This window comes from Lupinus angustifolius, chromosome LG01 (assembly GCF_001865875.1).
Source record: "Lupinus angustifolius cultivar Tanjil chromosome LG01, LupAngTanjil_v1.0, whole genome shotgun sequence".
Lineage (NCBI taxonomy): Eukaryota > Viridiplantae > Streptophyta > Magnoliopsida > Fabales > Fabaceae > Lupinus > Lupinus angustifolius.
In genome coordinates, this window is record NC_032009.1 from 28,849,415 (window position 1) to 28,864,112 (window position 14,698).

Sequence of the window (14,698 nt, forward strand, 5' to 3'; positions counted from 1 at the left end):
TATCAAACCAAGCTCTAGGAGCTTGATTTAATCCATATGAAGTCTTTTTCAATTTGATAACATGATTAGGAAATTGGTAGTTTGCAAAACCGGGAGGTTGATCCACATACACTTCTTCTTGAATAAAATCATTCAAGAATGCATTTTTTACATCCATTTGGAGTAATTTGAAATGCATGATAGATGCAAAGGCTAAAAACATTCTTATAGCCTCTAATTTTGATACAGGAGCATTTGTCTCATCATAGTCATTATCTTCTTTGTGAACACTCACTTTTGTCCGACTTGATTACAAAATTAAAGTGTACGAAAGTTTCAAAACAACAAGTTCGGAACAAACATATTCGAGAAATATTTCAAAACTAATTGGATTTTGTAGCTAGTGACTAGAAACGTTTTAATTCCTTACCAATTCAATTCGTGGGACTTGTTACATAATCAAAGTCATACAAACATCTTAAAGCATATACCAATTGTGGAATTATAAGTATTTTTGTTGAGATTCTTTTATGGACAATAAGCGTAACTCTATTGTATTTAATTCTCGAATTATAATCTTATCTTGTTCAGATCATACCTATCCTGATACAATTCAATCATTAGACCTCATGGTCAAATCCATATCATTTATGAAAAATTCTACCTAATATACTAATATTCGTTGCAAGCACTCCAAAGTCATTACACATGCCGAATGTAATTAGTGGAATAAAACCACCCAAAAAAAACCAACAAGAATACATCAAAAACCCTTTAAAGATGTTACAACAATTTAATAGAGAAAAAGTCTTGATCATCCTCAACTTGCACCATAGAGGCATAGCAGGGCCCCTCGATCATAGGCTTTGGCAATATCATCAGCAAATCATACTGCACAATGAAGAAGTGTAGAATCAGGATTTTTAGCATAAGTGTAATATCTTTAAAACAGTGAATCAAATTCAGAACGGATGCAAAAAGAAATAAAGTGGCATTGAGGGGAATAAATAATAAAATGATTAAAAAATCAGCATGCAGATAACCAGCCGTGAGTTACAAAGAAAATTCAAAAGACACAAACCAGAATTGATGCTGTTTCAGTTACACATCATTATCAAAACAATCAGTGAAGCTTTAATAGAGGCATAAATCCAAAAGTAATCAGCTATGAGCGTTACTCAATAATTTTGGCAAGCGAAAGGGTTTCTGCAAACCCCCAACCAGTATAAGAAGCAAGCATATGCAACACAAAAGGGGGATAACATCACAACACACAGACACTCAGTACAAACAGAGAGAAAGAGAGCATACTTTGCGACAGAAATCAGAGAGAGAGAGCAGTTAGAAAAAGGCATAAATAATCAGGGCACATATTCATATCATATAAACAGAGGGCAATTCCTATCCATACACATAACACATCAGAGAATACGCTACACATTAAGGCGGGCAGAAATCATACAACACGTGCATCACATAAGTCCAGGCACAGGTAGACACGGACACAGCACCATAAAAACCAGAAGGAGACCCAGTAAAAAGTCACAGAAGAGAGATAGAGTTACATTTCACAGGGCGTATACTCAGGTAAGCATTCAAACCGTAAAAACGTGTTTCATGTGCATATCTTGCTTTATGTAGTTTATGCATTAAACGTATAGGAATAACTCATAAGCTGTTCTAATCGGTCACATAAACACATACACGTATAATAAACTGGAATATAAAAAAGGGGTATGGATGAAATTGATTTTAATCTATATGTTTCCATCAGCTAAGGATTAGGCAAGAATTCAATAATAAAAAGATTATTCCTTTATCATTACTAATCTGGAACACTAACGAAACTCATACAATCGGTAAGGCTTCATGAGAAATAAGGAGAATGTTTACCTCTCCTCTGGTCGGTTGAGAATAATCACCAATGGAAGACGCCTCAGTTCAGTCGATACAGCGTATATCTCCGATATTCTCTAGCTGACTTCGGGTCAATGACTCGGGATTAACATTCTGTAAAGATCAATCGAAATTGTATGAGTTCATGGAAGAACAAGAAAACCGATAATCAACTTAAGGCAATGAATTGACAAAAATTAATGAAGCAGTAGTTACCCGATTCGGAGTCAGCCATTAGTGGCTCTATCATCGTTACACCAAACAAACCATAACTCACCATCCTTTGTACCCATCTCGAATTAGAGGTACTTTGGGTTAAGAACTTCACGAACCGAAAAATGAAACCCGTGATGATTAAGAGAAGAAGAACTCGCAAATATACACCACCGCGCTACAACCGTGAACCACCCTTGGCCGTGATTGTTGTTCATCGCCGCTGGAGGATGAAGGTCATTCACTGTCGCTTCCCCGTCGCGCCCTCTTTTGCCATTATCGCGAATCACACCCGGCTGGTCCTAGCCACGAACGGTGCCCTTTACTGCCGCTGCCATTGAAGGAGGAGAAGTTTGGGGATTAGGGATTTCAATCCCATTTTCCTTTCCAATTCACGTTTCTGCGTGAAACCATCAGGGAAATTACCCTTAATTAGTTTCCTTTCCAATTTGTTGCCTTGTTTTATTCTTTGGTTTATTCGTGCCAACACTGATAAGTGTAGGAAGGTTTAGTTAAACGGAAATATTTAATATATGTTATATCTTATAATTATTTATTAGTATATATGTATATTAATCTAAATCTCATCAATACTCATTTTTATAAAAGATTTAAAACTATCATTTAGCAATAAAAATCTAGTCAAGAGAAATTTGTTTAAGGTGATAATAATTGGAAAACTATTTTACCAAGTAAATTTTATAAAATTTTTATACCAAGGTTATGGTTCTAGTTGTCTAACTTCTCTGAGAATGAAAAGAAGGTCTACAACCAACACCGTCTCTAATAGAATATATAATTAATAAACTATTTTATCATCTAAATTATATGTGTACAAAATAATTAGAAACTACATTACCAAATTAATCATGGAATTCTTATAGTAAGGTTATGGTTCGAGTTGTCTCTAACTTCTCCGAAAATGAGAAGAAGGTTTACAACCAACATCGTCTCTAAACTATTAATTCTATATAAATAATTAAAACTATTTACCAAACCAGTTTTATGAGACTTTTATAGTGAGGTCATGGTTCGAGTCGTCTGTAACTCCCATAGAAATGAGGAGAAGGTCTACGACCAATACCGTTTCTAATCTATTAGTCTTATTGAATCAAAACATTTATAATTCTAAATTAATCGATATTTTCCAAATCATTAACAATCAACCAAAGTAAAAACAATTTTTGAACTAGAACTACGTAAGCCTTGATCCCCTTAATAGGGGTACGTAGGACCAAAGTCGGTATTGTCAGACTCAATAATAAAAACAAATAATTTTAAATAAATAATTGATAAGGGTATAAAAGTCCATGTTATTAGCGAGGGTACCGCATTAATACGGGCGGACGGGGTGCTAATACCTTCCCCGATCCGTAATCGACTCCCGAGCTCAGAATCTCAATCTAAAGACCATTTTATCCAAATCGGGTATAAAGAGTGTTTTCTACGTTTTAACCGCAAAAAACGTAGTGGCGACTCCAAATCAATTGGAAGGGGCAGAAATCGAGTTCACCTCCTCCCAAGTCGTAGAGCCGATCTTCCAACCAAAAATCGGGTCGCGACATTCTTCTTGATTGTATCATTTAGCAACTATTATAGCTTTGTTTGTTATAATCAAGTCGGACTCATCAAGTTTATTTCTAAAGAGCCATTTATTTCCTATTATAGGGTGATCACTTGGTCTAGGGACTAAATCCCAAACTTTGATTCTTTCAAATTAGGTGATCCTTCTTTGTCTTCCATGCTTGTGATATTCTTTCATGTTCTTGATTTGAATCTTTATCTTTGTGAACACTCATTTTTGTCCGACCTATATTTGGATCACGAGTTCAGTTATCTTTATAATATTTCTTTACAAGCTATTAATACAAATCACTACTTGCATAGTTTTATTTTTAACAGTTTGACCGGCTGTTTTTTGTTGCTGTGAAAATGTTGAGGCTATTGATCCTTTTATAGTCTGCATGAAACATATCTCAAGGTAAACCGAGTCAAAATGGACTAATAGCTAAAGGTATACACATTCATATTTATTGATAGTTAAGACTCAAAAGATTAATAGTAGCTATTAAGAAGTTTGATTTTCCTTTAACAGAGTTTTGGCTTTGAGTATTATATATTGGGAAAATAAGTATTGGAGTTTTGTAGGGAATACATTCTGTCCCCCATAGGACCTCGTGAAAGTCTCTTTCCCTAAGCTCCCATGAAAAGCATGTTAAAGTATCATAATTTTTCCAGCCTGAAATGCTGCAATAGTCACACGAGTTCTACACGGTCCTATATCAATGAATGCTACAACTAGAACCTTGCTGGAAAAATCAGGTGTAAACCCAATAAAACAATCTGTATCAATGGTCCCCAAGAACAATTTTGAGGTGAATGATTTGTAATCACATTTCATAGTTGATGAGGCTAAAAAATACAAACAAAGTTCAACTTAGATAAAAAGGGGCAAAATAGGATGAACACAGGTCTGTAAGAGTTCAAATAGTAAAGCTTATCACCCACATCATGTAGGTACTATCATGATGAACAATTGCATTAAGAGGCCTTAGTTGACTCTCTTGGCGAACCATCTTCATCACGATATATGCCATCTGCCATATTTGAAGTATGTTGTCTTCAACCACACTATCCAATCTTCGCATGGGTTCCAAGAGAAAACAAACATTTTACTTGTATGATCACCATGAATGAAGAGCAATTCAGCATTATGTTATATGCTTCCACAATATGAACTCCAAAAGCAAGAGACTCATAGTATTTGACCCACCAGTCATAACTGCAAAGCTGTTACAATCGTATATTAAAAATCAGATATTTCTACAAACTTTACACATTGGGACAGTTATGAAAGGATATTCAGAATTAATTCAGAGGATGAATCAGCCAGGAGTTACTAACAAAGAATGTAAAAAGGTGCAAATGAAACAATACCAGGCTACAAGGCATTATGTAGAATTATCTCCAAGCAATTATAGTTAGTAATGTCAAAGAAAAGATGAAACAGCCGTGAAATGACAATAGGGGTGCCAAAAGATGGTATATTCCCTTCCTGTTTCAGTTACGCAGCAATGATGGGCAGCATTAAAAGCATGATAAATCAGATAGGCAAAAATCAAGCATTTCAATTACAATCACAAAATCATTGTTTCAGTTCCAATCGGCGGTAATCACAGTCTGTTACATATCATTGGCAACTCAAAAGATTTCCCTACAACTCCACAAACCATTATAAAAAGCATACATTGCAAAGGAGGGGCACTCAGTGTAAAAACAGAGAGGAAAGATAGAGAAAAAGACTACAATACAGAGAGAGAGCATACTTTGCAATAGAGAACAGATAATCCAAAGGCATACACAGAGGGAAAAAATCAGTGAACACATTCAGATCACACTTCATAACAATTAGAGAAGCACCTACACATATATTGTGAAATCAGAAGATCACAGACCGCATATCACTATACACAATAATATCACACACAACAGGGCAAGACACAGAGCAATCAGAGATATCATATCAACCCATAAAAAAGGATCGACCAGAAACAAGAAGCCGACATCTAAAGGGTAAATATCAGGTAAGCTACTCATCCTATTCACTCAAATGTTTACAAACAGAAATGCATTTTATTCACTAAATGTCCTGAATACCAAAGAAGATACGTATCATATAGTCATAACTATAACATAGATCAAGAAACAATAACACATGGTTTAGAAATTTGAGTTCAACTCCCCATGTAATTACAGCATAAGAAATGGAAAAGATAATTAAAAAAAATCAATAGAATGAAGAAAGGGGTGATAACCGTGCTCACCCTTTGCATCGGCAAATTTGGTGGAATGTCGCTGCCTCCTCTATCCACCATTACCGCCAGTAAAGTGGGGAAGAAGAGAAACCCGAACCACCGTGAACCACCGCCTTGCGGTGGCATAACCGACGAATCACAGTCGCCACCGCTGGAGACGGAACCAAAGAAGAGAAGAGAAGGAATACGGCTTAATAACCATGTTGTAGGGAAATGCTCCGCTCCTTGCCTCAAGCCACCGTGACAATCGGTGTTCCCCACCATGGTTCCGCTTTCACCATTCGAACCACCATAGTCACTGGAGATAAGAAGCGAACCACCATAGTCACTGGAGATAAGAAGCGAACCACCATAGTCACTGGAGATAAGAAGCGAACCACCATAGTCACTGGAGATAAGAAGCGAACCACCATAGTCACTGGAGATAAGAAGCGAACCACCATAGTCACTGGAGATAAGAAGCGAACCACCATAGTCACTGGAGATAAGAAGCGAACCACCATAGTCACTGGAGATAAGAAGCGAACCACCATAGTCACTGGAGATAAGAAGCGAACCACCATAGCCACCGAGAGGAGAAGTTGCGAAGGGGAGAAATTATCAGAAATCGCCGAATAAGGGAGATGGTTTAGGGATTTATCTTTAGTTCTCTTCAAGCCATGGCTCATAGGCTGTTCAGCCTCTATCATCGCCACAGAGAAAGAGAGGGTGAGATTTAGGGATTTCCTTTTCCTTTACCCTTGGCCAGTACCGTTGAATGAATGAGATAGAGCAATTAGGGGATAAATCCCATATTTCTACCATCTGCGTGAAGTTTTTTTTTATTCCAGTCTATTTTGTTTTTCTTGTGCTTAATGATTATCTTTTGTAAAAAATTTCGAACTAGAAATACCTAGTGTTGATTTCCTTATTGCACCCTGTGATAACCTCTTTTCAGATGCAAATAAAAAAATAAAAATATTCAGTTTTACTAATTGAATTTTAAATGAATAAGTGTTAAGGGTATAAAAATCTTGTGTGATTAGTGAGGGTACCGTTTTAATACGAGTGGACGGGGTGCTAATACCTTTCCCAATCCGTAATCGACACCCGAATTCAGAGTCTCTATTCATAGACCATTTTTATCGGGCATAAACGAGAGTTTTTTACGTTTTAACCGCGAAAATGTAGTGGCGACTCCAAATCAATCGGAAGAGGTACAATTCGAGTCCACCTCTCCCTAAGTCGTAGAGTTGGTCTTCCAACCGAAAACTGGGTCGCGACAATCTTCTTGCATACATTTTTCAGATTCTTGATCTTTCAAGTATGCATCCTCTAGAGTACCTACAAGATCATCACACATAGCATTCATCTTCTCTTTTGGAGAAGATTGATAAAATAGCACACATATAGACTCTTCAACAATCATTGTTCTTTTATTAAAGACTTCATAAGCTTTGCTAGGATTAGAATAACCAATAAATATTCCTATATTCGATTTTGAATCAAACTTGCTTAAAAGTTATTTTCCATTATTCAAAATGAAACACTAACATCCAAAAGCATGAAAATGAGAAATATTTGGATTTCAACCTTCAAAAATTTCGTAGGGGGGTTTTCTTAAGAATAGGCCTCAAAAGAATTCTACTCATAACATAGAAACTAGTATGAACCGCATCCGCCCAAAGTACTTGGGCATTTTGCTCTCCTTCAACATGGTTGTAACCAACTCCTCTAGAACTCTATTCTTTCTTTCAACAACTTCATTTTGTTTAGTCCTCTTGATACATCCAGCGATTTGTATTTGTAAATTCTCATCTTTTGGATTAGACTATCTGTCGCTACTCCCCATTCGTGGGCATGATAGGAATAATGCAAATAAATGCGATGGAGTTGCCATCGATGTTTTTTAGAGAGAAAAGATGAAAAATCAATTTAAAAGTACGGATTGAACTACTCATTGAGAAAATTAAGTTGGGGGGTCGGTTATGGATGAGGAAGATGGTAGCCACCTCTTACCGTCGGCTTAAACACGGTACCTAGATCAATAATGTGGATATTAATTCAAAATATTAATTTTACCCTCATATTGTTAAACAAAATGAAAGACCAAAAACAAATATATATTTTTTGCTTGATAGGGAAGTGCCTACTCATACTTATGTCTAAATGCAATAGAGAAATCAAGGCTATGTAGTTCTTTCAGAATTATCTTATAATAAAAATTATATTAAAAATTAACCAGATGAGGTAACGTGACAAGGCACTAGTCCTACAATGTACTAATTTACGTTTATTTTATTACGTTATTTTAATAGTTAAAAAGACTAGGTAATGCGACAAGGCTCTAGTCCTACAGTACATTACCTCTCCTTGCTTTAGACAACATAAAGTAGCCCGACGAGACAGTAGTCCTATAGTGCACTACTTTACATTGCTTTTATTTAATTATTTTAAAAATTACTAAGATGAGCTAAGACAAATAGACGCTAGTCCTATAGTGCAACATTACCTCTCCCTTTAGACAGCATAAAATAGCACGACAAGACACTAGTCCTATAGTGCACTACTTTACATTACTTTTATTAAATTAGTTAAAAAATTAACAAGATGAGGTAATGCAACAAGATACTAGTTATAGTGTTCTGCCTTCTCCTGTTATAAAATTTTCTTTAAATATTTATTTTTTATTGTATTTTTTACTGTAACTTTTTTAATTATAATTTATATGTAAAAAATGAATAGGAAAATAAAATAAAAGGAGAATAAAAAAAATAGAAAGAACAATAAAAATATTTCAGTTTTACAAATAAAAATGATAAACATAAAAAATAAAGAAATAAAAAATAAATAAATAAAGAAATAAAAAAATAAAAAATACAATTGGGATTAGGGTTAAAGTTCTCATAGGAGGCAACCCCTTTGACTACTTGATGGAGAGAGAGAGACAGCAGTGGCGACACTTTGCCACGAGCCGCGGTGGTATACCACCACCAAACATGGACAACTGAAGACATACAACCCTCTAGTGATGTCGTATAGTCATCCTCCCATGCGGAGGTGGCACTATGATGCTGGCTCGAGACTGAGTCAACACCGTCTAGCAACCTCGTCTTTGCAATCGGTTATGGTTTCCAGCCAAACCCCAAACACCCCCTTATATGGCAATATCATTGTAACACAGACACACATATAATGATAAATGTATAACAACGAAGAAAAAAGAAAAGGACCTAAAAGAGAGCTTGAGGACAGAGAATATGATATATGGTTGTTGCTTCTCCTCTCTTGTGAACTGCTTGTATATATTAGATGGCAACTAAGAGGAGGGGTGAATTAGTTGTATGGAGATGGTCAATTTTTCTGCTTTGATATCAGAATCTTATGCACCAAAAACATTGTAGAAAGATTACCAAATAATAACTCCAAAACAAAAGAGATAGAGTAGCAAGAAGAGAGAAAGAACACAATTTTTTACATTGATTCACCTTCATATCCACTAAAGGCTATCCAGTATTCTTGCAACATAAGATATTTCTTTACTAGATATCTTGAGTTATAATTACAATTTCTGTCCTCGAGACTCCTTCTACCTTACACACTAACAAATGTCTAACACCCTTGGAAATCAACCTTTCCAAGTACTCTCTTACCCCTTATCACCACACCCATGTGATGACAAGTTTTGAAGAATAAATTCTATGGCAGGATTGCCTTTATAAGATATAACAATTCTTTAACTTGCAATCGTCTAACTCAATATACTTATTATACAATGCTCTTGAAAGTAATTAAGTTTGAAAAATCTATAACTTTTCACTTGAAGAAACTTCAGAAAGAATATGAAAGTTTAGAATAAAAGTTGCAAGAGAAAGTGCAGAGAATTGTATTTGAAAGTTGTGAGTAATTCATGTATCAAGTATGTTTCAAATGAGAGTCTTAATATCTTTAAAAAAGGTTCCAATTAGCCAATATACCCTTCCATGAAGTTGGAATGCGATTGGAATAAAACCCATTTAGTTTGGATGAAAGTTGTCCAATTTGGATTTGAAAATCAGTTATAACAACTCTGTGTAATCAGTTATACCAGGATGTAATCATTTACCCAAAGTCCTCGTCAGAGAAATAATCGGTTAGTGCAATGCAGTAATCAGTTACAAAGTGTAAAAATTGATGGGTAACGTTTTACTTAGTTAGGTAACATGTTACATAGTCCTAGTTACCTATTATTCACTATTAGACAGTCGAAGTAACCTGTCACCTAGGTCTACTAACCTATTACTCAAGTTAAGTAACCCTTTACTTAGCATTTTGAAATTTATTTTACTTTGTCAAAGAGTTTTCAATTTCATTTCAAAATAGTTTTTGACTTTCATATGAGCATTGCTTACTAATCATATTAGATAGTGTATAGGATAAAAGTAAATATTCAAGACTTACACTCTATTTGAAGCTTGATCTTCTTTTGTCTTCAACATCTTCTTCCTTTTTCTTTCTTTTTGTGTGATCTTGATGTCTTCATCAAAATTGTGCCAAGGTTAGGAGCAAGATCTTCTTCACAATCTCCCATGTTTTGATGATGATAAACCAACACCTTTTGAAATTGTAGTTTTTCTGAAATTAGTAGATCAACATACTTCATAAGTTTTGACATTGTTTATTGTGTATGCTCTCCCTATCTTGTATGCTCCCCCTATCTTGTATGCTCCCTTTTGTGTTTAATATTATGCCTGAAATAAATTTTGATAGAAAAAGTATAAACTCCAACTTTTTCCCCCGTTTATTTCATCAAAAAGAAGGAAAAGCTATGTTTCCAGCATAATATATTGATATATATATATATATATATATATTATATATATATATATATACTAAAAGGGTAACGAGATATGTTGACTTATTTTGAAGCCAAGGTCCAAAATTCAAGAAAACGATTATGAAATTGAATAATTGCACATGCTATAAGATGATGAAATAAGTTCAAGTGCCATAAAATTGCAAATAAGTAAAGCATAAGAAATTCATACTTAGTTTAAAATAAAAGTTACAAAAAATACAAAAAATAACATTCAACGAGTTCAGTAGGAACAATAACAAAACGAAGAACCTAAGCAAATGCTAGTCAAACTACTCTACGATTCTGGCTCAGCATGATCAACATCCAAATCCATATAGTTCAATTGATTTGACAATCTATGAAGTTCTTCTTGAACTTGTTGATTCACAACATCAAGATCATCCATCCTTCTGGTGACATAGCCTCGAAGTGAGAATAACTTGTCCATAATCATCTGATTGGAAGGAACTAGATGATGATGACTTAGAATGGAATGAACAGGGTTGTTGAGTAGGAGGGTCAATGAAGAGATTTTCATATTGAGCAGTCTGATTATCGACAGGATGCTTATAGATTATATAAGTGGTATCTCGAAAGAATCCCATTTTATGGATGACATCCATATCCATCTTAGTTTCCCTATCATCAAGTGTGATCTTCGACTCTCCAGCAAGAGATGCATGATAAGTGCCAAAAATACCTAATTTTCATTCACTTTTCATGGCACTTATCCTATGCAAATCATGCAAAACCAATTTCATTCAACACTTTTTAGATAAATTGTCATATTGTGGTTGTATATTTTTGTCCACCTCTTGTCCAAATATTTGTGTGAAGTTTCTAGGAAAAATTGAAGAGAAGAAAAAAATTAAAAAATAGTCAAGCAAATAGGTGTCCACATAAGCCACTTTTGATGCACACATGGCAAGTTAAGTGCTTGACCACATGGATGGACCAAAAAGATGAAGTTTTGATTCTTTGAGAAGTTCTTTATGCGATTTTAGCTTGATCACCTAAAACTTGATTTATAGATCCAAAAATGCTTCTTCTTAAAGTGTTGACAAGTGAACTAAAAAGTATATCCTACACTTTAGTTCACTTGCCATATCAAAGCATCTATTTTAAGCAACTTGTATTCAAGGCTAAATAAAGTTAACGTAGCCTGAAGTAGGGTGTGACAACCTACTCCGACTAGTGGCACTTAACTATTATTTAGTGTATTACACGAGGTTTAAAAATCATCTTATCATACTAGAACAATAGATGAAGGATTTAGAAATGATTGTGGAATTAACCGAAAGTATAACACATAACATGTAATGTTTTTCAAAATCATTTGTGTCTAGAAATAATTCCATGTTTCAAATCAATTTTTTGCTCAAGAATTTGTGAATATTAGTTTATGTTTCCTTGTTAATATTTTTAAGCAACATAACTCGAAAATCATCAAAAAGTTATAGTAATTATTTTTGTTATAATATGCCTATATAATATTTTTGTAACGCAATTCCCTTTGGTTCGAGAAAGCCCTATACTATACTACAATTGAATCTTCAAAAGAGATGCAAGTGTAAAATAGTAAAGTGTTGACTTATAAATTTTATTTGTTGATTAGAAAGATTCCTAAAAGCATAAGTTCAAACTAATTCATGGTTTGTAACTTTGTACATATGAATAATATGCTGAAGAGTGCAATCCAATCAATAGATTGTTACTTGACAAATAAAGATTGATGAATAATAATCTAACTACTAACATTTACTTTCCAAAACTAACATTTACTTTCTATTATTTACTTTTCTCAACTAACCTTTACTTTCTGTCATTTACTTTCTGCCACTAACCTTTACTTTCAGTCACTTACATTTCTGTAACTAACATTTATTTATTGCTTTATTCTTTATACCAACCCTTCGAAAGAACTGGTACAGTTAACTTCTAACTTCATTCTTTTGTTCATTTTATTCTTTGTTACCAACCTTTCATAAGAAATGGTATGGTTATCTTAATAAAATGAGACCAACATTTATGGTTTGGTTAAAAGGAACCCAAAAATGGAGCAAATAAATAAAGTCACCAAATAAATAAGTTTTTCATCACTCATCACTCTAAAATAAAATAAACTTGCAACAATCAGGAAAACCCTTTCAACAAAGTGACCCGTTTTGTTGTTGAAGGGGGAATTCCTAGTGGTGAAATCCGCTTTTCAACAAATTGGCGCCGCTGTCGGGGAATTGATTTTTAGAAAATTTTATATAGTATACTATACCGTTAATAATTGCGCATAAAATTTCCTTTATCTTCTGTACAATTTTTTTTTTAATTTGTATAAAAATGTAAATTACAAAAACTTTGTAAATTCATATCTTTTCTACTAATCTCTTCATTTAAAATAGATAGAAGTCTTTTTGTGTATGAATTGCAGGAATAAACAGATCGAATTCTCTTTTGATCCTGAATTAGAAAAAAACTTGAGAAAGAAGAAGAAAGCACAGAAAAAGGCTATACAAGTCCAATCTATGCCGAAGGTAGTAGATTCATCAATGGCCAACAATCAACAAAATGCTGATGGGTCACAAGTTGAAAACCAACCCATTGCTGAGGGTTTTGTCTGCTTCAACCCAAGAAATATGACCAGAATAAGGAGATCTGCTGGTAATCTAAAGCCTCCTGAAATGAAGTATGGATTGGTACAACTCATGTATGCAAATCCTTTTGCTGGACTAGATTATGAAGATCCCTACAACCATTTGACTAAGTTGTATGAACTAGTTGGGACTGCCAGGATATCTGAGGTAGAAGAAGAGGTTGTATTTCTCAGGCTTTTTCCATTGACTCTCATTGGGAAAGCCAAGGAGTGGTTCCTGGATTTACCTCCACATATCCAAAACAACTAGAATCTGGTGGAGGAAAAATTCACGAACAGACACTTTCCGCAAGGGAATTTTATGGATATGAAGACTACCATATCCACTTTTGTACAACCAACGAATGAAAGCCTCTATGAATCATTGGACAGGTTCAAGTCTATGCTGAGAAAATGCCCCAACCACGAGTTTGATGTGCAAACCCAAATCCATATTTTCATCAATGAGTTATAACAACATCATAAATGGATTCTAAATGCAACTGCGGTTGGACAACTGTTGACAAAGCCCCCACAAGAAGCCATTGACATCATTGAGTCCATGGCCCTAAATGATAAAAAGAGCCAACATCAGAGAGGATCCCCACCAAGGAGGGGTGGAATCTTGGAACTAAGTCCAACAGATGATGTGTTAGCTCAACTTAAACTGCTTCAGTAACAATTAGATGAAGTATCACATAAGCTTAATGATCTGCCTAGACATATCAGAGAGTCTTCAAAGAAGCAAGTTTTTAGATGTGACTCGTATACTGATGATCATGATATGGGCCAGTGTAGACTTAGACTGAGGAAGTCCAATTTGTCAACAATCCTCCAATGCAAAATTTCCAGAACAACTACCTAAGGGGAGGAAATCAGTTTCAAGGGAACCAACCATGGAGGCAGGACAATCCTCAGAAACCACCATTCTATCCCAGACCAAATCAATATCAACACCCTACCCAAGACAAGAATGTTAAACTGGAGGACACTCTGAACTAATTCATGCAAATGACAATGTCCAACCAGATGCTTCCCCCAGAACATCGAGATTCAAATTGGGCAGCTGGCCAAACAATTGGCAGAAAATCAGAAAACAAATTTTCTGCCAATACTGAATTCAATCCAAGGGAGCATTGCAATGCTATCTTACGGGGTGAATCTAGCTCAGCTAAGCAGTAGGATGGGGTTGGTGCAAAAAGCTGGACATGTAGGTAACACGCGTCAAGCTAATGACGGTAAAGAAGCGCTTGCTGGGAGGCAACCTAGTCCATTTTGGAAATATATATAAATATGTTTTTCTTATTAAATCTCTTTTAACTTATTTTTTAATTTCAAATTTTTCTAAGAGAA

General features: G+C 34.8%; 1 long non-coding RNA gene across 1 annotated transcript; it reads right to left on the bottom strand.

Annotated features, from left to right (window-relative positions):
• On the bottom strand, nt 627-2,529 carry LOC109343027. The gene is made up of 3 exons (XR_002107153.1): nt 2,092-2,529; nt 1,873-1,989; nt 627-870 (listed from the first exon to the last, which is right to left on the bottom strand). It is a non-coding gene; the product is annotated as an uncharacterized LOC109343027 (long non-coding RNA).